Consider the following 24553-nt stretch of genomic DNA (forward strand, 5'->3'; position numbering starts at 1 on the left):
CAATATTGAATCACAAATGGATACACTTCAACATCAAAGTGAACACCCAACAAAGTCTGTTTCCACAGACTCAACAGGACCTATGATTCATCAAGCTAGAAATGAATAAGGTTTAGCTTCTTGAACATAGGGACGTAGCATGATTTGCATCTCCATCTTAGTGCAGAGCCGACCACCTGTTCTTATGCCCCTAAAGTCAAGTCAGTTAATCCGATATTTCTCTCATTAGTGCTTCATTTTCAGACAGGACAGCTCAGGCACTGTAAGCAAGGTTTGCTTCTTTCTGTTTCTGAATTGCACTGTCTGAAAAAGAAGTTAAAACTCCGAGAACTATATATGAATTCACTGTACGCCCTGCAGGTGCATAAAACAGGTGCTCAGGTCTCCATTGCACCAGCAAAGCCCTTACTGATGGGGTCCCGGACCCTCAAATCAGAAACTACAGAATCTTTGCAGAATTCCACAACCCAGAAAGCACTACTTCAAAGACTCCTGAGTCTCAAGATTTCTGTAACTCCATCATAGATATATATACTAAAAATATGCCAGGCTTTCAGCTATCCACAGCCATAACAAGAAAGGATTACATTGGCCATCATTGAAATGTATTCTTGAATGTCACCTTTACTTTGTGACCAGTGCTACTGGCGTGAAGTGTAAGCTGTTGCCTTGCTGGGAAGTCCAAGTCTTCCATCCGCCGCAGGCTCATGTCCTACTCCTTGACTAACCCTCATAACTCATATGATGACGGGTTGTATGCTTCCTTGGGCTGCATGCTTTCTTCTCTGTTGTTCATTGTGGATGTCATCTCCCAGACCTGGGTTAACCTCATAACACATAAAATGTTAAATGTCCAATACTGTGGCTCGATCTGTACCACACTTGAGTGGACTCCTCAAGGTGAATACTGCGGCTGGCCTACCACAAATACTCGGCTCACTTCACAGTGGACCCACCTCTGCATAAACAATTGCTGTTTGACTGTTGCCTAAAGTTATCAGTTGTACCCCTCCGCTCCATGCTGAATCCTCATACCATATACAATGGGCGGTTGCACAATGCCCATTCTTGTGCTCTGCTCATCTACCATCCGTGGAGGAGCCTCAGTACATTTAATACAACTGATCAATTGCAAGTGCTACTGAACTCAGGGCAGCTCTCTAGGTGGAAGAGTCATCAAGCCTAAATGGCATTTCACCGAACTCTTAAAAGGCTTCCTTTGCTGGCCCGCACCACCTTCCAGCCTGGGTACAAAACCCTAACAACCAGCACTTCATCTATCTAACTAGCAAGCCCACCACCCCCAGTGGCTCTCAGCACACTCGCACACAGACTGGAGTCTAAGAAGGGCAAGAAAGAAAAAACTAAGCAGCAGACCTTTTCCATCTATGAACCGAGGATTTGGAATTAGGCCCGTACATACATTAGGACCAACCCTACCAAACGTTTTCAGTTTAAAAAAGAACACTACATCAAGACTCAGCGTCTACACTCTGAGAACGAATCATCCCCACCTTGATACACTCTTTGGTTGTATATCTGCCTTCAACCCTTCAAAGCCACCTGCTGGATTTGCCCTATACAAATATCTCATGCCTATATACCTCTGCAGAATTAGTAGGTATCTACATGGATCACATCTCTTACCAAGCATTTGCCTACACCCTCATATAAGTACAGATATACAGTCTCAGTAGACTGACATATGTGCACAACACCAGAGCACTGCCGCACAGACCACAATTCACTGACACATTTCTTATAAACCCACACACTAGCATGTGATGCTTATGCATCCTATCCAGCACTCCTTTTCGCCTCAAATTCAGTTATCTGTGCAACATTAAAAACACAGTAAGGGAACAATGTTGTTCCTCAGGCAACATCATATACACCAACCAGAATATGCCACATGACAAACATGCACAATTCCATCCATAGTCCCAGTGGTGGAAGTGTGGGGGGAATTTGAGGGCTACAATGTGCCCATATGCGTTTTTATTTCTAGAAAAGCAGCTCCCGTACTTTTTGTGAAAAGATAGCCGCCCAGCAGCAGTCAATTCCGACTCTTACAAATGCTTCCGCTGGACTATAGGGTGGGGAGTTTCCTGTGCTGTGAAACCAAGGGAGGTGCAGGCAGCTAAACAGGCCTTCTTGCCAGGGTGCCTGCTTCCTACAAAGAAATGTAAATGGTCAATCTGCAAATATAAATGTGTTTTGAAGCCGCTATTGGCTTTAATTGATGGAATCACTTCAAGCTTCCTGAGGAACCACATTTATTTTTTGAGAGGTATTGTAAGGGAGCCACCAGCTAAGCTGTGAATTGTGTGCTTTTAAGAGACAGTTAAAAAAGAAAAATTGCTTCCTGATGACACATATTTCTTCTTTTTGAGAGGTATTGCGAGGGAGCTACCAGTCAAGCTGTGAAGTATGTGCTTTTAAAAGTCAGGTACAGAAAAAATCGTACTGCGTACAATCTGAGCATTACTAAAATCTATATTTTCCGAAGTACTTTTTTATCTTAAACCTTTTTGCGCATCTAGTAGCAGCCTATCTTATACTGTGTGTAATGCAAGTATAGAATAATGATTTACATGTTCTCAGTGCTTTGTGTCACAGACTGGGACCTTGTAGCACTAAACATGCACAAGTCAATATTCCCCACTGCACCAACCAGGATTCAATTCTGTGGCTCTCTGGTGGTGTGGATTAACTAAAAGAGGTTTCATAATGTACACCAGTGCATTTCTCACTGAATAAAATAACTGGCATTCCATTTGCATTTAAGCTGTTAGTTATTTTATATGATGTTATCTGATGGTGAAAGATCGAAAAAAGTCACAGAATATTTTGTTTTTATAAGCCACGCCTTTGACCATGCCCCTATGCTCACCCACACCCCCCTATTGCGTGCAGCATCATAGTTCCCATACTTTTTTAAATGCACTTCGACCACAAAGCAGTGTGTCACCCATCTAAAAATAAGCACTGCTGCCTTGTCAGGACATGAAGCACTATATATGCGGAATTACAAAAAAATACACTTGTAAGTCAGAGGACGAGCACACAGGGTAGAGCGGGTACACATGTAGAATAGACTAAACACAGATACAGTGGACAGAGCAGAAACATGCACACAATAGAGCAGGTGGACAGAGCAGCCATGCAGGCAGAGCAGAAAAGACACGTACAGAGCAGTCACACACAAGGCAGACAGAAAAATGCACAGGTCAAAGCAGAGACAATCTTTCTCCCTCTCCCTATACTTCTCCCTGTCCCCGTACCTTGCAACTGTCCTTGAGATTTAAAGAAGCAGTTGAGGAGTGCTGGGAATTAGTGGAAGGGCAACAAGTCCTTTGGTGGTATTTATTCATTATTTCAACATTTTTATACTTGTTACTACAGTCTGGCAAAAATGTCACCTCATTGGCACCAGCTTAACACCCACATATAACAATAAGCAACAGCAAGGTGATCATTTAACCTTTGTGAAGAGCCTTCCACTGCACAACACTATGTGCTGCTTTTTTAGTAACTTTTAATCCTTTTGAGCCAGAAACAACAGTTTTATTTTAAAAGCTACAGTTTATGCAGCAAATGATGGATTACGTGGCAAATGCAGCAAATCGATAATTATTTAGGAAATGCTGCAACAGCAAAATCACATAATTCCAGTGGCCTTCACTATAAGTGTATAGCACTGGGTGAAGAGTTGGTCTACAGTGTGATGAGGAGGGTGGCATAGGTGGTCTCCGAGTGGGCAGGATGTGCATGATGGAGATCTGTCAGATGGGCACTGGTGGTGTGTGGCATCAGATAACGCCTGTACTTGAGGGGGGCAGGTTGAGAATGCTGTAGATGTGAGGTGGGCTACTTATTGAACCTAGAAGAATGAAAGGCTGATTTACCTGCAGCAACGTTTGAACCTGAGACCGTCAGGTTTTCCTCTGCTAAATACTTCCAGAACACTGACCACTGATGCATCCTAACAGCTATATCTTCAGAGAAAATGTATCCACTACACTTAAAGAAGTAAGGTACCTGCTGCAGAAACTGTGCGCAGTCTCACTAGAATGGTCATAAAATATTTTAACTTAGGGAGTTAACGTTCACACTGCAAAGCTGTGTATGTATATTGTAGATCACATGTTCAAATCCTAGAAATATAGGGCAGTGGGTTTCAGCGTTGTTTGAACGATTCTTGTACAATCTGCACATGCGTCTCTTGCTGTGTACAGTAAAGGTCTTGGAGCCTGCCTGTTGCTTACCAAGTGTTGGCTTGCGTGGCACTCTTCTTCACAGCCTCATAATTTGTCACTGCAGGCCAAGCATCATTTCCGTTCCTCTATTGTGGAGCAGGGACTAAGCACCAATTGATTCAACTTAATAATTGCCTGTTCGCTGCTCCCAGCATGATTGAGGTTCTATTTTGCTCTTTTTAACTTTTTAACTTTTAGTGCCTTACAAACAGAAGGCTTGTGACTGGCAAAAATGTGCCAGCTGGACAGACAAAATTGTAAAGTTTTATTTTCTATAGCTAACATTCTTTTATTTAGCAAAGTCTTTTCTCACTTTTCACACATGATTTCTTTTGTGTTTGGTTGTGAGTGTAGTTCTCAAAAGATGATGATTATCTTGTTCCAACTATTGCAAAGCGACATGCTTTCTTTCTTATATATAATTTCTGAAATTATGTTTTAACACAATCATGCAGTACACCTCAATCCAACCCACTACAATCTACCCCACTACAACCCACACTAATCTATCCCACCTCACCACACGCCAATCCATCCCATCCCACTCCATTCCAAACCACTCACCCCAATCCAATCCAGCCCAACCCACCCCACTGCAATTCTCCTAACTTACCCCACGCCAGTCTCCCCACTTCAATTAGCCCCACTCCACTCCAAAACAATCTGCATCACTCCAAAACAATCTACCTCTACCACTGCAATCCAAAACAATGTGTCCTACTTCGATCCACCCCACTCCAATCCAAAACAATACACCCCGCTCCAATCCTATTCACCTCACCCCAATCCAATCCACTCCACTCAATCCCAATTCACCCCACTCCAATCCACCCCACTCCCATCAAATCCACTCCACTCCAACCCAGTCCAATCCAATCCTCCTAACCCATCCCAATCTAATCTGTCTCACTCCAGTCAGCCCCACTTCAATTCACCGCACTCCAATCCAAAACAATCTACACCACTCCAAAACAATCTGCCCCACTCCAATCTGCTCTACTTCAATCCAAAACAATATGCCCCACTCCCATCAACCCAATTCCAATTTGCCCACTCAAATCCAAAACAATCTGCCCCCACTCCAATCTGCCCCACTGCAATCCAAATCAATCTTCCCCACTCTAATCCGAAACAATCTACCTCATTCCAATCTGCCTCATTTTAATACAAAACACACTGCCCCACTCCAGTATGTCCCACTCCAATTCAAAACAATCTGTCCCACTCCAATCCAAAACAATCTGTCTCACTCAAATCTGCCCCACTCCAATTCAAAACAATCTGCCCCACACCAATCCGACCCACCCAGTTTGCCTCACTCCAATCCAAAACAATACGCCCACTCTAATCCAGTCCACCTCTCCCCAATCCAATCCACCCCACTCTATCCCAATTTACCCCACTCCAATCCAACCCACTCCCAACCAATCCACCCCACACAACCCAATGTACCCCACTCCAATCCAATTCACCCCACTGCATTCACCCTAATACAATCTGCCCCACTACAATGTGCCCTAAGTCAATCCAAAACAATCCGTATCACTCCAGTTTGCCACACTACAATCCAAAGCAATCTGTCCCACTCCAATTTGCCCCACTCCAATCTATCTCAGTCCAATCCAAAACAATCTCCCCCACTCCAATCCAAAACAGTACACCTCACTCGAATCCAGAACAATATTCCCCATTCTAATCTGCCCCACTCCAATCTAAAACAATCTTCCTCACTACAATCTGCCCCACTCCAATACAAATCGATCTGCCCCACTCCAGTCTGCCCTACTTCACTCCAAATCAACCTACCTCACTTCAGTCCATTCCAATCTGCCCCATTCCAATCTGTCCCTTTCCAATCAGCCCCACTTTAGTCCAAAACAATCTGCCCCACCCCAGCCTGTCCTAGTCCAAACTAACCCACTCCAATCTCAAACAACCCACTCCAGTCCAAAACAATCTGCCCCACTCTAATCCATTCCATCTCACCCCAATTCAATCCACCCCACTCCATCCCAATTTACCCCATGCCGATCCACTCACACCAATCCAATACACCCCACACCAATCCACCCGAATCTATCCCAGCCCAATCTACCCGCTCCAATGCAATACACATCACCCAATCCAATCCACCCCCACCCCAATCCACTCCACTCCAATCCACCCCACTCCACTCCAATCCACACCACTCCAATGCAATCTACCCCACTACAGTCCAATCTACACCACTGCAGTCCAATCTACCCCACTCCTGTCTGATCCACCCCACTCCAATCCAACCTACCCCACCCCACTCCAACCCACCCACTCCAATCAAACCCACCCCAATCCAACCAAGTCCACCGCTACCCAATCCACCTCACTCCAATCGAGTCTAATCCACCCACACCACCCCAATCCATCCCACTCCAATACAATCCACTTTAATCCACCCCACTACAGTCCAATCTAGTCCATATTAATCCACCCCACTCCACTCAATCTACTCCACCCCAGACCACCTTAATTCACCTCGCTCAATCCAAACTACTCCACTCAATCCAATCCATGTCACTCCAATCCACTCCACTCAATCCAATCCACGTCACTCCGATCCACTCCACTCAACTCCGATCCAACCCACTCCAGTCCACCCCACTCCAATCCAATTCACCCATTGCAGTCCAATCCACCTCATTCCAATCAACCCACCCCACCCCTATCCACCCACCCCACTCCTATCCACCCAACCCCTACCCACCCCACCCCAATCCAATTCACCCCACCCCACTCCAATCTAATCCACTGCTTCCAGTCTGACCCAACCCAATCAACCGCACCCCATTTCAGTCCACTACACCCCACTCCAATCCACCCAACGGTACTGCAATCTACCCCAATCCACCTACCCCATCCCAATTCCGTCCACATCACTCCAATCCAATCCATCCAGCTGACCTCACTCCAATCCACCCCACTCTAATCCAATCCACCCATGGCACTCTAATCCACTCCATTCCACCCCATCCCAATCCAATCTATCCCAGTTCAGCCCACCCCACCGCAATCCAATCCACCCACCCCAACTCAAAGCAATCCAACCCCACTCCAATCCACCTCAATCTAACACACACCCCAGTCCACCTAAATGCACTCCAATACAGTCAATTCCACTGCAGCCCACCACACCCCAATCAATCCACCACTCTCCAATCCAATCCAATCCAACCCACCTGCTTCAATCTGCCACACACTACTCTGTCCACCCATCTCTATCCCAAATCCACTCCACCCATTCCTTCCTAGTTCAGTCCACCACACTCCAATCCAATCCAATCCATCCAGCCCAGCCCACTCCAATCAAATCCACCACAGTCCAATCTATCCTACTGCAATACAGAGATTCCAATCCACCCCACTCCAGTCCAGTAGAATCCACCCACTCCAATCCATTCCACCCCACCCCAGCCCTCTCACTCCAATCCAAACCACCCACCCCAATCCAATCTAATCCACCCCTAATGTTTACATTTCTGCTGGCAGCCCTGCCTGATGCACTGAGTTGATCGCAACTAGCAATCTTGCATTGTGTGGCCTCCAACATAATCTTGTCTAATGTAGTCACTACTACAACAGTAAATATATTAGTAGCTCAGGATGATTTTCTTTGAAAAAAAGTAGCTCTATACAGAAAAGTCTGGAAACCCCTAGTGTACACCCTCAGCCCTCCATGGACGTTCCCAGCCCTTGGTGAAATGTGTATCATGGCTGACAGGCGGCGCCGCATCATTGTTTAAACCCACAGCAGTTTTTCTTCATTGTCCAAAGTGAATGCACCCAGTGCCTTGTGGTTTTGATTTTAACATTGACAAAAATCCCAGCATGCTTTGTGTTGCTGTCTAACATCTAGTCTGAAGGATAGTAAGATAAGGTTTATCAGATTTCATCGTGTTAACAGGGGTCCCCTTTAGGGGTTTAGTTGAATAGCCTAATGCATTCTGGGAGCTGTAGTTCACGTTCACTTCAATCGATCTAAATTAACAAACATCCTCGTAAACATTGATTTGGCACAGAAAAGTCCATGGCTGGGGCATGGAACACTCAGTTATCAGACATAGATTTACCTGGCTTTTAGGTGGAAAATACAGATAGTTCGATGTGCAAAGTATTTCCGTGGAAATAATATAACAGTGCGGGTCTCAGTGTGTACCTTCTGTGGCAAGGATGTAAACAGGACATTTCTGTCACTGGCGAGTACCAGGGATGTAGATAACTACAGCGCAGACCCAGCCGTTATCGATGCCCCCTTCGAATCTCTGGAAAACACACACTATGAAAGGGTTGTGTCATGCCAACTGATGAAGGCAATCAATGTCCAACTTCCTCTGGAGAATGAGGCCCCTGGCCAGTGCATGTCACTGAAACCTATACTCAGTCCACAGAAATAGCACGAACTTTCATATACCAGGACAATAGCCACAAAGGAACCCCCTTTGCAAGAGCTGCCATTTAAAAGGAAGAATTTGACATGCGATAGGGTTGTGGTCATGAAGAAACAGTGTGGCCAAGATGGCGGTAGGGTGCGCAAAGAGCCAGACTAAGGTGTAGTTATTGAAAGTTTATGCTCCCTCACGAGGAGCCCTTTACCCCATAATCCAGTCAATCCAACCAAGTCCACCGCTCTCCAATCCAATCCACCCCATTCCAATCAAGTCCACCGCTACCCAATCCACCTTACTCAAATCCAGTCCACCCACACCACCCCAACCCATCCCACTCCAATACAATCCACCCCACTGCAGTCCTATCTAGTCCACATTAATCCACCCCACTACACTCCAATCCACCCCACCCAATACAGTCCACCCCACCCCTATCCAATCCACCCCAATCTAATCACCACACTCAATCCAATCCAGCCCACCCCACCCTAATTCACTTTACTAAATCCAATCCACTCCACTCAACTCTGATCCACTCCACTCCAGTCACCCCTCAAATTCAATTCACCCCATGCAATCCATCCAATCCAACCCACCCCAATTAACCCCACCCCATTTCAGTCCACTACACATGACTCCAATCCACCCCACTCCACTCCAATCAACATAACTCTACTGAAATTCACCCCAATCCACCCACCCCATCCCAATTCAGTCAACCTCACTCCAATCCAATTCATCCAGCTGACCCCATTCCAATTCACCCCACTCCAATCCAATCCACCTCATGCCAGTCTAATCCACTCCAATTCACCCCACTCCAATCCACCCCACTCCAATCCACCACACTCCCATCCAATCCACCCAACACAACCCAAGATACCCACTCCAATCCAATTCAACGCACTACATTCCACCCTAATACAATCTGCCCTACTCCAATGTGCGCCACGTCAATCAAAAACAATCCATCTCACTCCAGTCTGCCACCCTCCCAATCCAAAACAATCTGTCCCACTCCAATCTGCCCCAATTCAATCTACCTCACTCCAATCCAAAACAATCTGCCCCACTCCAATCCATAACAGTACGCCCCACTCCAATCCAAAACAATATTCCCCACTCTAATCTGCTGCACTCTAATGCAAAACAATCTTCCTCACTACAATCTGCCCCACTCCAATCCAAAGCAATCTGCCCCACTCCAGTCTGCCCCACTCCAATCTGCCCTACTTCACTCCAAATCAACCTGCCCCACTCCAATCCATTCCATTCGGCCCCATTCCAATCTGCCCCACTTTAGTCCAAAACAACCTGCCCCACTCCAACCTGTCCCAGTTTAACCTGCCCCACTACAATCTCAAACAACCCACTCCAATCCAAAACAATCTGCCCCACTCTAATCCAATCCACCTCACCCCAATCCAGTCCACCCCACTCCATCCCATTTTACTCCACGCTGATCCACCCACACCAATGCAATACACCCCACACCAATCTACCCCAATCCAGCCATGTCCAATCTATTCCACTCCAATACAATACACATCACCCCAATCCAATCCACCCCACTCCACTCCAATCCACACCACTCCAATCCAATCTACCCCACTCCAGTCCAATCCACACCACTCCAGTCCAATCTACCCCACTCCTGTCCGATCCACCCCACTCCAATCCAACCCACCCCACTCCAATCCATCCCAACCTACTCCAGTCCAATCCACTCTACTCCAGTCAAACCCATCCCACTTCAATCCAAGCAAGTCCACCCCACTCCAAACAAGTCCACCCCACTCCAATCAAGTCCACCGCTACCCAATGCACCTCACTCAATCCAATCTAATCCACCCACACCACCCCAATCCATACCACTCCAATACAATCCACTTTAATCCAACCCACTACAGTCCAATCTAGTCCACATTAATCCACCCCACTCCACTCAATCCACTCCACCCCACCCCACCCTAATCCACCCCACTCAATCCAATCCACTCCACTCAATCCAATCCACGTCACTTAAATCCACTCCATTCAACTCCAATCGACCCCACTCCACTCCACCCCACTCCAATCCAATTCACCTATTGCAGTCCAATCCACCTCATTCCAATCCAACCCACGCCACTCCAATCCACCCAACCCCTACCCACCCAATCCAATTCACCCCACCCCACTCCAATCTAATCCACCCACCCCAATCAACCCCACCCCATTTCAATCCACTACATCCCACTCCAATCCACCCAACTTTACTGCAATCTATGCCAATCTTCCCATCCCATCCCAATTCAGTCCACATCACTCCAATCAATCATCCAGCTGACCTCACTCCAATCCACCCCACTCCAATCCAATCCACCCCATGCCAGTCTAATCCACTCCAATCCACCCCACTACAATCCACCCATCCAAATCCAATCTACCCCAGTTCAGCCCACCCCACTCCAATTCAATCCACCCACCCGACTCCACTCCACCCCACCTCAAACCAATCCACTCCAATCCAATCTACTTCAATCCAACACACACCACCCCAATCCACCCAACCTCACCCCAAGCCAATCAATTCCACTGCAGCCCACCACACCTCAATCAATCCACCCCACTCCAATCCAATCCACCCCGCTCCAATCTGCCATGCACTACTCCAGCCCCACCCAACTCTATACCATTCCAATCCACCTAATCCATCCTAGTTCAGTCCACTCCAATCCATCCAGCCCAGCCCACTCCAATCCAATCCAACACACTCCATCTATCCTACTGCAATCCAGTGATTCCAATCCACCCCACTCCAGTCCAATCCACCCTCTCCAATCACTTCCATCCCACCCCTAATCCACCCCATTGCAGCCCTCTCACTCCAATCCAAACCACCCACTCCAATGTAATCCGTCCCTAATGTTTGCATTTCTGCTGGCAGCCCTGCCTGATGCACTGAGTTGATCGCAACTAGCAATCTTGCATCGGGTGGCCACCAACGTAATCTTGTCTAATGTAGTCACTACTACAACAGAAATATATTAGTAGCTCAGGTTGATTTTCTTTGAACAAAAGTAGCTCCATGCAGAAAAGTCTGGAAACCCCTAGTGTACACCCTCAGCCCTTCATTGACGCTCCCAGTCCGTCGGTGAATGTGTATCATTGCTGACAGGCGGCGCCACATCATTGTTTAAACCCGCAGCAGTTCGTGTCTTCATTGTCCACAGCAGAATGCACCCAGTGCCTTGTGGTTTTCATTTTAACATTGACAAAAATCCCAGCACGCTTTGTGCTGCTGCCTAGCATCTAGTCTGAAGGATAGTGAGATTAGGGTTATCAGATTACATCGTGTTAACAGGGCTCCCCTCTCGGGGTTTAGTTTCATAGCCTAATGCATTCTGGGAGCTGTAGTTCACGTTCACTTCAATCGATCTAAATTAACAAACCTCGAAAACATTGATTTGGCAAAGAAAAGCCCATGCCTGGGGCATTGAACCCTCAGTTATCAGACACAGATTTACCTGGCTTTTAGGTGGAAAATACAGATAGTTCGATGTGCAAAGTATTTCCGTGGAAATAATATAACAGTGCGGGTCTCAGTGTGTACCTTCTGTGGCAAGGATGTAAACAGGACATTTCTGTCACTGGCGAGTACCAGGGATGTAGATAACTACAGCGCAGACCCAGCCGTTAACGATGCCCCCTTCGAATCTCTGGAAAACACACACTATGAAAGGGTTGTGTCATGCCAACTGATGAAGGCAATCAATGTCCGACTTCCTCTGGAGAATGAGGCCCCTGGCCAGTGCATGTCACTGAAACCTATACTCAGTCCACAGAAGTAGCACGAACTTTCATATACCAGGACAATAGCCACAAGGGAACCCCCTTTGCAAGAGCTGCCATTAAAAAGGAAGAATTTGACATGCGATAGGGTTGTGGTGATGAGGAAACATGGCGGCCAAGATGGAGGTAGGGTGTGCAAAGAGCCACAACAAGGTGTAGTTATTGCAAGTTTATGCTCCCTTGCGAGGAGCCCTTCACCCCATAAAGGGCGGAAATGTTCAATAAGACTTTCCAGGCGAAAGTCTCCAGAGCAGAAGGTCAGTCTTGAGGTTCTTTGAAGCATGTGCGATCTGTCCAGAACGCTGACCCATCTCACTCATCTTCTGTCACTGCTAAGAGCATGTTTGTTGAGGAGATGAGAAGACTGTGTCCCACATCATATGCAGATACACATTTAAGGACTGAGGGGCAGATGTACAAGAAAGTGGCGCATTGGTCCTGATGCACCACTTTTCTTGCGTCCCATACCGCCACCAGGCTGTAAAACTGACAGAAAAAATAGCACAGTGAAATGTAAATTTCACTGCACCCTTTTTTCGGGCCTCCCTGCGGAGGAACGCCCACCCTGCATACATTATGACTGACACAGGTATAATGCGATGCAAGGGTTTACAAAGTGGCGCAAGGCATTCAGTGTGGCACTTTGTAAATATGGCGCGGGGAAACTGCCTCCTTAATGCTGCATTAGTGTGAAAAAATGATGCTAGTGTGGCACAAGGAGGCACAAGGGGCTTGCAAATATGCCCCTAAATGTCTAGATGTGATGCCACTCACAGGCTCTCATTTATCAGCAGATCTGTCGATTCACATGCTGCCACTGTGTGTCACACAATATCGGCTCCCTTCACACAGTCACCCGATGAGGAGCCGAAATCACACTGGGAAGGGAATAGTAGCTGGAAAGGATTGCAAAGAGTGGCTTTGAAGAACCAGTGTGTGTGTGTAAGGTGTGTGAAAATACCCCAGGATGTCGGCACCAGCCTCAGCAAGCTTTTCTTTTTTTTTTTGGAGGAGTGGGTTTACTGAAGAGAGCCTCTTAGGTACTTATCAACAAAATACTGTGCCGTTTACAAGGCCCCTGCACCCTCCTCACATGGCATTTTTTTTTTAGATTGGCAGTTCTGCATCACGCAGGGTCCTTTTAGAACAGCGATTCAACAGATTAAAAACAAAGCCAATCTCCAGCCCAATTCAAGCTACAATTATGCTTGTGACGGTGCAAGGCAATCTTCCTTCAGGTCACTTTTAAAATAAATCCTGCTGTACTACTAAGAGACACAAAAAGCAGCAAAAACACTCTTAATAGAAGCTGGTTCTGGTAAACTGTTCAGCTGCAACACTGTTGAAGAGCTGCAGTTAACCATTTTGCACTGATTTTACTTACATGTTGCCTTGAGGACATTAAAGAATACAGTTATTTAGGGTAATGAGTTGTCTGCTTAACAGACAAAGCTATACAGTGACAAAATGAAGAAGCAGTGGGTCTGAAACACTTTCATATGGTGTTCCATGTTTACTCTCAGGTAGAGAATGAACTGCTGAATCTGTTTGCTGGTCCTCCAAGCTTGACCTCAACACAGCATGCCAACAATGGCTACTCCACAAAGATTCAAGATTTATTCCCCCATTCTTTACTCATGTGGGCCTGAGAAGGTACAAAAGACTGAGACTTAACTTTCAATTGTCGAGATACTTCAAAACTCTATTGGCCTCTAAGTGCATATAAACTCCAGGGACGACATTCAGGCAAATGCCATATCAGAAAGGCCACATCATGAATGTTTTATATCACTATTAAGATCCCTAAAGGAAAAAGGACTGAGGTTGCACTGATACAAGTGAGAATTTCTGAGGTCCAATCTTAGATTTTCTGAACACATAGATTAGTATGCATAAAATGACAAATGTTCCTGATGGGAACATTTTTTATGCATCCCTGTGTAATACTGGAGATTCATTCAAAAACTGGCTACTGTCATAGAGTCCCTGCTTGACATTCTGTACAACACAATGCAGTAGAGATGCACTGGACGTCATCAAGAAGTCTATCAAGTGATCAAGGATAGACTACTGATTGGCATTTCAACGATGTATTTTAACTCTCACTGTTAAATAGAATGTGCAGTAGTTGCCAGTTTCTATTGGTTTAAAGGGTTATTACTGCAGGAAGACAATCAGGGACAGTTTTCACCAAGTGCAAGTGTCAGCTGCATCTGGTGGAGTTGTCATCCGTTCTATCTCTCTTAAGCAGATGAGGTGACACAGATCACCGCTCACCATGTGTGTATAAAAAGAGCAATAGGCACTCACAGAAAGAACTGATAGAGAACTATTTTGGAGAGCAATCACAATCATATTGTAGAGAGCAAGAAGAACAAAATATTGCTGGTGAACATTTGCCAGGAGCGCTCAGTATTTGCAGAAGGACACCTGCAAAGGGGATATCACATTGACAGGCTAAAGGCAGTAACCGAGAGGCAATACAATTAGCACAAGTCAGTTACCATGCGGTGGAAAAACCCCACAACAAGAATAGGGGTGTTGCAGGAGAAAAAATAAAGAAGCAATATAAATCCGGTTGGCAGTATAGTATAGTATTATTTATCTACTACATCTCGTGTCTGCCTTCCCTCTAGGCCCCCACTCTATTCTTATTGTCTATTCTGACATCGTTAACAGTTTGGGCTTGTGTTTGTCCTTGACTACATACAGTTCTGCACTTCTTTCTGCTGATGCAGGCATTAGCAAGAGTGTTCATCTCTCTTTTGTACATTCACTATAACATCCCCCCCTTTAGTTGATCTTTCAACAATTTCCTCACTTTCCCTTTTGCATGCATCCACCAGTGTGTATATGTTCTCCTCAACGTCTTGCATTTTATTGACCAATCTAGTGGTAAACATCCCTCCCAACTTCTGGCTAACCCTCTTGCAGCTTCCTATCACTAACCGGAATATATGATACATCAAAAGTCCTACCATAAGGATAGGCAACAAGGCCTTAAACGGTTCTGACATCGAGGATACTATCCAAGTGAACCACCCTGAGAACTACTCGTCGGGGCACCCCCCTTGTGCACCATCCTCTTTTGCAAGGTATGCAGTGTTTGTATGGCCTCTGTTAATGTTCCATTGTCCACATCATTGGCTGGCACGTACGTACAGCTGGCAGTTTCAATTTTAGCATAAACTCTCCCCTCCATAGCTGTCATCAAGTCCAGCACATACCTATGCTGCATGAGCATTACTCTCATAGCTCACAACTCTTCTTTGACTGCAATAGATAATTAATATTTAGAGGAGTACTTATCTAGTTGAAGATTGTTAAATCAGTATGTAGGTAAAGTCCATTGTCATGTTCATTATGCATAACATATGTTGAGATCATATAATAGAAGGCACTATACAGAATGCTGATCATGTAAATGGTCAAAAATACTTGATCGTTTATCCAAAGTCATCAATTCACAGGAACAATGTAGATCAAAAAATCATAATCCTTTATTTTATCAGTTGCAAGCCGTACATCACAAAGAATAACATCAGCTATCACGTGTTTCGTCCCCCTCTTTGAGACTTTCTCAAGTCAAAATCAAATATAAACATAAAAATATAATTAAGGCTACAATCATTAATCAATCCATATCCACACAGGTGATAAACCAGCATCCAAGAAAACAATTGTATTTGTTCACCTTAAGTTAATCAAGAAAGAAAATTGACTCGATGAGCGTCCATTAAAAATCCCATGCATATAAGGATATAATATATAAAAAAGAATTATTTTCACAGAAAAGAGTGATGAGAGAAAGCCACAGAAGCTGTACACTCCATGCAAGAAAAAAATATGAAAATATAAAAGGGGCAGAAAAAAGTATGCTGAAAGTCATCCAGTGGAATGTGACCAGAAGCACGAAGGAAGTCTGTAACAACAGAACATTTTATTACTTCAATAAAATGAAGTCGCTCCTGGGTCCCCAAAGGGAACCATGCCCCATACAGAAAGAAACATGCAGAAAGAAGTAATGGTTGTTGCTGTCCAAAAAAGGACAAAAGGAACAAAGAACCATGATTTGCATAAAAAAAGCTATTAAGGCCAGAGTGTGTATTGTGAATGTAATATCTGCAGGCCTACCCAAATGGGTTATCCACGATGTACCAGGCACAGAGTCCATATAATAAAGTAAATTCAGTCCAGATTTAAGGTGTTGCGAGCAAATGTTAAGATTGTTCCAGAAGTAAAAAAGGAAGATCCGTCCGTAGACTATGATTTATACAGTGTCAGATCTGCAATTATATTAACAATGTAAACAAATGGTTACCTAAGGAGCCACATCATTAAAATTAGAAATATTAGTAAAAAGTATGCAAAAGTACATAGGGATAACAAAACCTAGTTTTTGTATTGTGTCCCACAGTTACAATCTATATAGAATACCCACGATAAAATAAGCTCCAGTTAATTTAAAATGTAAACAGCAGTCAGTAAAATACACATTTATTCAGCTGACTGCTGTCTCAATCCTCAATCACAAGTTTTATCATAGAGCAAAAAGTCAGAAAAGGTGTAATGGGCTGTCATTAAGCAAAGTAGCAGACCTGTGTCACATAGGTAAACACAACCTAAAATGGGCATTTATTATATTAAAAGGTCCCCAGGATCCAGACGCCAAGACATGAGTATCACGCTCTTTGCACAACTATACATACGTGAAAAGAATTCAATATATTTCACCTGTTTCAAAAAGAGGGAGAAATACTTCTCAAATATAGCCCCCCATTTAGCCATCCCAGACAATTACTCACCATCCAAGCGTACCCAGCCGCAGGTTCAACCTAGCACAAGTCAGTTACCATGGCGTGGCAAAAACCCACAACAAGAATAGGGATGTTGTCGGCGAAGAAATAAAGAAGCAACACAATTCTGGCTGGCAATATAGTATAGGTTTTATCAAATATGGCCAGGAGGTCAGATGAGCTCTGTAAGACTGAAACTGAACTTTGATTGCAATATAACAGACTGTCTTATATAGTCTCAAAACCACAATGATGTGTTATGCATATCAAATCATTGCTTGCTCAAGCACATAATTATCTCTAATAATTTCAGCAAGAAGCAATAGTTTCTACAAAAACATCTAACCACATGTTACAAAAATGTGACTGAAGTGCACCTGTTATTGATATATTTGTGCACTCTGAAGCGCTGTGTCCTTCACAGTCTCAAATTTTAAAGCATATGAAAACTTTCCTCCCTACACGTCTGCTGCCCTGCAATGTGGAACCACAAGCTCATGTAGTTCTCTCGTGTTGCTGTGATCTACATTCTTTATCAGAGACTGTACTACAATAAGGGCCTGTGGTCCATGCTGGGACCTTCTATTTCTGCTATGTTCCAAATTATGTTTATCTACTACAATTGGTGTCTGCCTTCCCTCCAGGCCTCATTCTATTCTTGCTCTCTGTTCTGACATTGTAAACAGTTTGGGCTTGTGTTTTTCCTTGACCATATACAATTCTGTACTTATTTCTGCTGATGCGTGCATTAGCAAGAGTGGGCCTTCCCTCTTTCTACATTCATCAATAACAGGGAAAAGGTCTGCCTCGTGGGGTGACTTTCAAGAGTTTAGGGCCTCATTACGAGTTTGGCAGAGGGGATTACTCCATCACAAACGCGACGGATATCCCATCCGCCATTTTACAAGTTCCATAGGATATAATGGAACTTGTAATACAGCGGATGGGATATCCGTTATGTTTGCGATGGATTAATCCCTTCCGCCAAACTAGTAATGAGGCCCTTAGTCTGTAAGGTGACTGGCCAAAAAAGCAATCAAGTGCTAATCATTATGGAGGGCAGCAGCGCAAAAGTGGGTGCAAAAGTCAGCACAAAGATATGAAGTACCCCTGAATTGGAATTGAAGGGGAAATATCGGATGCATCAAGAGACTGAGGTGTGTGAACACCCTACACCTTTGAACTTGCCAAAATACCCTGATGGATGCAGGTAAATGGAGAAGTAGAACATGTCATGTACACTCCAATGTAAACACTCAGAATCTAAGAAGATTTATATAAATTGGGGGAACACTGGGCTGATTGCAGAAGCCCCCTCACTTTTGGCCCCCACTGTTAGCTGACACTGGTGTTTTCTGACTCTGACTGTGCGCTGGGCACTGCTAAGCAGACTCAGGGCCAGTGCTCTGTTTAAAAAGGTATATGCAAATTAGGCCTAATTATATTTGGCTCTACCTATAAGTCCTACCTATAAGTCCCTAGTACATGGTAGGGCATGTAGGTTTAGGGACCACAATATAGTTAATGCACCCATAGGTGCACTGCTGTGATGTTCAGTGTCATTGTAAAGGCAGGCCTGCCTTGCTGGCTGTTATTTGGTTAAAAGTAACCCCAAATACAACTTTGGAATTTAAAGTACTTCAAAAGCCTCCAACTACCTTATTTATACATATAAGTCACCCTAGGTGCCCCAAGGGTTGAGTGCAGTGTAAATATAAACAGGGACTTTATAAAAAAAGTGTTATAAGCCTTGGTGAGGGAAAACAGCCAAATTAGTTTTTTCCCATTGTAGTCAATGGGCTCCATCAGCTAACATTGGGAGACTTTATGTTAAAATAATATCAATCCAATGTTGAATTTAGTACAGATAGCACAGGGAAAGACTTTTAGAACAGTCTCTGAAAAGTACCAAATTCATCCCTATAGTACCATTTCCTGATTGGTCAGCCTCTAGCAATCTGAGCCAGGCTGCCTAAATGAGGTGTAAAGTGGCCTTGGCTGAGACAAAGGAAACATTTGGTGAAAGGAGAACAGCTGCAGCAGATGGCAGAGCAGGATGGGGGAAGAATAGCCAAACTGATCTTCGAAAGAGGGAAAGCCACTTGAGACAGAAACTGGACCTCACCTTTTTTATGCTCCCCCAGACAGATGGGAGCCCCAATTATTAGATTAGGAGGGGGGCAAGGGGGTGTGCGTTAGGGAGACGTAACCACACCAGTGGGTGGACTCAGCCAGATCTAACCTCCAAGGAGGAATTTTCTCCATGTTAGATTTTAGAGAATGTTGCTTTCTGGGACTGATTTTTACCATACCTCACAGGAGGTGGGCACCCCAGAGGGTGTCGCCCTGCACCCTATTGGACAGGAGCACCCCTGAATCCCACCCAAGGAACAAGATAAATATGGCAGAGCTGCCCCACAATTCAGATCCCAGCTGGAAGAAGACACTGAAGAAGAAGGACTGCCCCGTTGGACCCCTGGCCACCCCCTGAAGAACTGCACTCACAAGGACTGCACCAGCTACACACTTTAGGCTTCACCAAGAAAAGTACTTTGCCATGCTTCTGCAACTCCTGGAGTGGACTCCCTGTAAGCTACAGGTACAAAGGAGCTTACCAGAGTCCCTGGCATCAAGTCCTGCAGGAAGAACCCAGCTGACCTGCATCCAGTGGCCTTTTGAAGATTCTGACCAGGTGCATTCTGGGAATTGTAGTCCCAACTCCCAAGGAGCAACTCAAAGCTTCTGAAACCTTGGATCAAGTTTGTGGACACTCCAGGGCCTCTAAAGGACCTCAGGAAGAAGATCCAGAAGTTTGGAGAAGTTTGGAGCAACTGTTGTAAAAAGCTCAAAAAGTTGACACAGTGCAATGTGGGAGTTGTAGTCCTAGACCCCAGGAGGAAAACCAGAGCCTCTGAACCCTTGGCTGGTGCTGTGGACCACTTTGCTGATCAAGAAAAACTTCTGCTTTGTCCCTGTCCAGTGCAACCTTTTTTTATCTTTTGAGCGCTCTTTGCTTCTAAGTACTAGTTTTACTTTTATTCTTCAAAATGCATATCTCTAGATCCCTACATTTGATGTCTGTCGCTTTGGTGTAATTTTAAAGGTACAATTATTTCCTATTTTTAAAAATTTATGTTGGATTTTTATTGGGTGTTGTGTTTTACCTATTTACTGTTTTATTGATATTAAATGCTTTACACACCTGTCTCCTAAATTAGGCCAAACCTGTCGTGGGCCAAGCTACTAAAGGTTGAGCAAGAAATAATATATTGAGACCTTGACTGGGCCTAGTAGGGGATTGTGGATGTTAGAAATGGGGTCTCTAGTTGACAGTCAGTTTACACCCTGTCCAAGTAGGGACCTGCACTCTAGTAAGGGTAAGGGAGATACACAGCTCAGATAACCACTTCTCACCCCCTTGGAAGCTTGCACACGCAGTCAGGCTTATCTCAGTGAAAACACCACAAAAGGACTCCACACAAGTTTAGAAAAATAGCCAATATTTATATAAATAAACAAGACCAACGGGACAAAAAATCCAACATATACAAGCAAAGATATGAATTCTTACGGTAAAAAAGAGTCTTAATCCACAGAAATCAGTGGATGTGTTGTTTTAGCACAAAGTACCTGGTATGCGTCAAAAATAAAGCTGCAATGGCCAGCGTGCATCATAAAAGAAAGCAATGCATCGATTCCTTACTCACATGTGAAGCCGTGAGTCAATTCTTTCTCTGCCTGGTAAGTGTTGCGTCGATTTCCAGTCAAGCAGCCTCAGGAACCTTCGGTGATGTTGAAGATTTTGACGCCCGTGGTCAACATGTGAAAAATTACGACGTGCTGTGCAAAGGCTCCGCATTAAGAACAGGCGCTGCGTCGATTCTCCAGCCATGAGGCAGGGACTGCATGTAATATTTAGCCGCGGGACAGGCTCTGCATCGACTTTTCTGACCTGCACACAGCAGTGCATGGATTTTCCCCCGCAGGTTATGAGCTTCCACTTCTAAGGGCCCAGGGTCTGGATTTGGCACTATGTAACAAGTCAGGACTCTCAGCAGAAGAGCCCAGGCACTGACAGATGATGTCTTGGATGTCCCTGAGACTTTCGAACAGGGGGCAAGCTCAGTCAAGGCCCTTGGAGAAACTTCACAAGCAGGATTTCAGAAAGCAAAGTCAGGTCCTTTCACTCTCAAGGCAGAAGCAGCAGCAGCAGGCCAGCACTACAAATCAACAAGCAGAGTGGCAGGTCCTCCTCAAGCACCAAGCTCTTTTCCTTGGCAGAGGTTCCTCTTGATCCCACAGTAATCTGAAGTTGTGGGGTCAGCAGTCCAATGCTTAAATTAAGTTCTGGCTTTTAAGTAGGCAAACGTCAAATGAAAGTCTTTGTCCTGCCTCTCCATTGCCCTGCCACAGACACACACACAGGGGGTTGGAGACTGTATTGTGAGAGGACAGGCACAGCCCTTTCAAGTGCAGATGACAGCTCCTCCCTCCCATTCCAGCCAAGGAAGACTCATCAGGATAAGCAGGACACACCTCAGCTCCCTTTGTGCCAGTGTCTAAAGTGAGTTCATAAACAGCCCAACTGTCAGTCTGACCCAGATGTGTATTCAGCAGCCAGTCAGAGGCACAGAATGGTTAAGCAAGAAAATGCCCTCTTTCTCAATGTGGCATTTTCAGACAGACAATCTAAAAAACAACTTTACTAAAAGATGTATTTTTAAATTGTGAGTTCATAGACCCTAAACTCCAAATCGCTATCTGTTCCCAATGGGAAACTACACTTAAAAGATATTTAAAGGCATTTCCCATGTTAACCTTTGGGAGAGATGGGTCTTGTAAAAGTGAAAATCCAATTTGGCAGTATTTCACTATCAGGACATGTAAAACAAAACAGTACATGTCCTATCTTTTAAATGCACTGCACCCTAGGGCATAACGTAGGGGTGACTTACATGTAGTAAAAGAGAAGTTTTGGACTTGGTAAGTGAGTACCCTTGGCAGGTCGAATTGGCAGTGCAAGGCTGCACACACAAACACTGCTGTGACAGGTCTGAAACATATTTGCAGGGCTATTCATGTGGGGGGCACAACAGTGCTGCAGGCCCATTAGTAGAATCTGATTTACAGGCCCTGGGCACACATAGTGCACATTACTAGGGACTTACTAGTAAATCAAATATGCCAATCATGGAAAACCAATTACCAATATCATTTAGACAGAGAGCACTTGCACTTTAGCACTGGTTAGCAGTGGAAAAGTGCACAGAGTATTAAAACCAGCAAAAACTAATTACAGCACAGGATCCAAAAACAGGAGATCAGAAGCAAAAAAGTACAGGGAAACCATGCCAAAAGCCACCAGGTCTAACAGTGGCCTACTGCTACGTGTAAGTACATACCTGCCCTGATGAATAACCCACTTTCCAACAGAAATCTATATAGTGAGCCCCGCCTTGGTCCTGGGGGATTTACATTTTTATTTATATAATAAGAAGATATATAAATGGCTATAATTCTACTTTTGATAACACCAGAGCACTTGACACAGGACTGAATTAAAGGAACATTATGCAGAAAGTGATTAACTGAGTACAACATTCTACAGTCACCACCTTTGTTTTGTGCTGAACTCAGTTAAATGTATGCCCGAATAGTTCGGCTTTCAAAGGTTTGCTGAATCACATGTTGGTTTTGTATGTCATGTTTAGGTGATGGCCTTCTAGATTATAGGTCTTGAGAATATGGGAAGCTCAAAAACTCCTGAACCCTTACATATGTCAGTGACATTCATTATGCTGCATCCTGATGCAAAACATGTGCTACTAAGAGGAGCTGTGGACTTGAAAAGGAGGGCAGCCTGCCCTCACTGGTGGCCGATGTCACATGGCCTGTGTGATATTATCGAATCTAATGTATCCACTCTTCCCGGGTGAGGAGCGCCTTCATTTGTTTCAGACAACATTAAACAGAAAGGTTTGCCTTTGTCTGGGATTTACTTTGAACAGTATCAGTCACTTTGTGTAGAAGACTAAAGCCAGCACCCATGCGCCAATTCTGAAGCTCAAAGGGTGCCAGGAAGTGCAGAGGGACAGCTACTGCACTCCCTTCAGCATACCTACGCTCCACCGCAGGTGTGTGTTGGTATACATTAGGGTTTTTGCAAATGTAAGTGCATATAACACACACTTATACTTGCATTTTTCATTTGACACTTTTCACCATAATATTGCACTTAGGTAGCAATGTACACAGGGTTTTCCTTACCAATCTTAGTGGCTTTAGCTTTCTGGCGAGAGTCCATGTCACCACCAGCGGCGGCTAGCGCATATGTCAAGATAAGTGTGGGTGGGGGGGTTTGGGAGGGACGAGGTGTGATGACGGGTAAAACAACCTTTTTTAAAAAAAAAACACTTACCGTTTCCCTCACGCCGCCGTCTCCCCTCCTCCCCCTCCCACCATCCTTGCTCCAGCTCCACCCCTCGCTGTACACTCTGCTGGCTGAGCCAGCTGATGAAAAATGATGAAAAATAAAACAATACCAAGCTATTGTTTTATTTTTTATCTGCTGGCTCAGCCAGTGGGGCGACTCCCTTCCGCCACTGCGGAGGAGCCACCCCTCGTCACCACACACCATATGCATGGATTCTATGTCAGGCTCAGATTATGCTTCTCTCTTTCTTTACTACTCTTCAATAGCAGCCACTCAAATTATTAATAATAACAAAAATTAACATAAAACCATAGAGCACGTATCCTACCATGCACTGTGTCCATCCACCAATCCCCTGAGGGCTACCCCTTCAAAAGTATGCTACGCTCTCATAACTTCCTCTTTCTTTGCTTCTTGAGATCCTCTCACGTCCCTTACAATTTCTATCTGTTTGAAATTGAAATGCTATGACATTTAGCTATCTGTTGCATATTGAAATACTGTAGCGTTTATCTCATAATTGCCCGTGCCGCGGTCATTAGGTTGTGACCGGATGGCACGCGGACGGCGGAGTGCCCGCCTTACTGTGTTTTTTAACTCACGCCGGCCGGCTGCTTCTTCAACCGGGAGGCAGAGTCAGCGAGGCGCAGTGGAGCTCCACAGCAGGTGAGTAGTTGCAGCGCGTCGCGTGCTGAGTTGGCTCTGGGCTAATTTCCCCCTTCAGCACAGACACTCACGTCATTTGGGCAATCGAGGTGGTCTTTTTTTTTCCCCCCCTTTGTTGTGCCGACTGTCTCAGCGGCACGCAAG

This window comes from Pleurodeles waltl, chromosome 3_1 (genome assembly GCF_031143425.1).
Source record: "Pleurodeles waltl isolate 20211129_DDA chromosome 3_1, aPleWal1.hap1.20221129, whole genome shotgun sequence".
In the NCBI taxonomy this organism is placed as follows: Eukaryota; Metazoa; Chordata; class Amphibia; order Caudata; family Salamandridae; genus Pleurodeles; species Pleurodeles waltl.